Raw genomic sequence first — 2,139 nt, 5'->3', positions numbered from 1 at the left:
ACTATTTTCAGTTCATAAACTAAGCCAGCAAAATAGTTGCGTATTCATATTCATCGAATAACATTTCCAAAATCAACTCACAACATCACATTCTTAACTATGGCTATAGTACGAACTTATTTATTGAAAACAGAATACATAGATCCACACACACAAGGGAACGAGTAAATGATTTTACTGAACATAAAAGTTACCTGAATCGCAATCCAATTCCAACAATGCAATCCACTTCATAATCCCGAATGATTCTTCACTCCAAGATCATCCTTCAAAAATTACCTAACAATTATAACGATAATCAATAACCAATCTTAAACTAATCTAAACTAAAAACACAATCATAACCATTCCTAGAAATATTCGGATCAAAGAAACTAACTATTCGTAGGAGAAATGTAACCATGAACCACCACCTACTATGTTCATAACAAACCTACTATAAGTTGTTTGATCATATTTTTTAAAATCAGAATGAGGTTAATTAAAGTTAGAGATTGTTGTTACAAATTGGGTTAGTGGAATGATAGGTATATAGGGAGTTGTAGTTGGTTCATGGAAGAGTTCATAAGGGATGAGCAAGTAAATTCATTTATTTTAATTATAGTTGGAAAGGATGTAATTTGTTATTATTGTTGTTGTGAGGTGATTATTGGAGATTAGTTATGAATTTAGAGATGTTGAACTCTTGAAGCTTATAATCGAATTGAGCGTTATTTAGGGAATGAAAGAGGTACACACATGTCTTTTCAGTTTTGAATTAGAAATTAGTATTTTGTTAAAATACATAAATTCCTTGCATTAAGATTGATATGTTATTATATGTTGTAAACATGGATTACCTAAAAGTCTAGTTTGCGTATGTACAAATTGTGGCATTGTTATATGAACTTGTTATTATTGAACTATGTTTGTAAAATGATGTATTAATAACTATAGCTCCAAGTATTTGAGCTAAAACTTTCGATATCTTTATAATTACACGAGGTTTCAATTTATGAATCTATAAATTACCGATTATGATACTTTTATGGAACTCAATTTTGATCTAAGTATAGTTGTATTTGAAAGATTTGGAACAAATAAAAGGATTTTGGTCAAAGGATGTTAACTTATGATTTTCGATAATAATAATTGATAAATGATTTGTGATATAAGCTTTAAAGAGAGCTTACAGGATTGTGAAGATATGTAGGTATGGTACAAGCTTTTGTTATATATAAGCAAGAACTTTCAGAAATATAAATTCAAATCATGAGAAAATATGGATTTGTGAAGTTATTAATCAGGTTTCTGATTTTGTTTATGATGGGGAAGAAACTGCAGCAGCAGTGATGAACACATCGTGGTATGTGTGTATTATGAAATGATGGGACGTATGTCCTTGAAATAAGCCTTGTAGGCTGTACAAATATTGGTACACTAGTATAAAAAGGACGATTTGCGTCCCCCAAGTGCGTCGCACTACAACGGAAACGACGCAAAACATAATTTGCGTCGCATGGGAGCCAGAGTGCGACGCAAAACAACTGCTCACAAGCACCAGATACGAGCCATATGCGTCGGATCCAGATGAAATACGATGCATATCGCTTATCTGCGTCGGACCCTGAGGCCCATCCGACGCACTTTTTTGACAACTATCTACATCGCACGTCCTTAAGGTGCGTTGCAAATTAAAGATTTGCATCGGACTCCAAGCCCATGCGACGCATATCAGTTGGGCCCAAAACTAAAACTCCATCTTAACCTAAAACTTGCGTATCCATCTCAGTATCTCACCCTCTCCCTCTTAACCTAAAACTCCAACTCCCCATCTCCCTCTAACCTAAAACTCTCTCTGAACGTCGTTTCTCTCTCTCCCTCTCTCTCTCTCCCTCCCTCCCTCTCTCCTTCACTCGAATCTTCTTTCTCTCTACCCGTGTCTCTGAAACCCCCGAACTCCAATAAAATTGAAAACCCCAAAAACCCCGTGAAACCTGACCCCTCTCTCTCATTCGCCAGCGCTGCTCGCCGGAGTTTTATAGTCTCCAGAGTCGCGTGATTCTGCAGCGGTGTGAAGCGTCTTGTTGCTGCCGGATTCCTACCGTTGGCGTCGTGCTATTGTTGCTTAGTCTCGCGGGAACCCTGCTGGCTTCGTCG

Source organism: Beta vulgaris, chromosome 9 (assembly GCF_026745355.1).
Source record: "Beta vulgaris subsp. vulgaris cultivar EL10 chromosome 9, EL10.2, whole genome shotgun sequence".
In the NCBI taxonomy this organism is placed as follows: Eukaryota; Viridiplantae; Streptophyta; class Magnoliopsida; order Caryophyllales; family Amaranthaceae; genus Beta; species Beta vulgaris.
Note: the sequence above shows the minus strand (reverse complement) of the source record.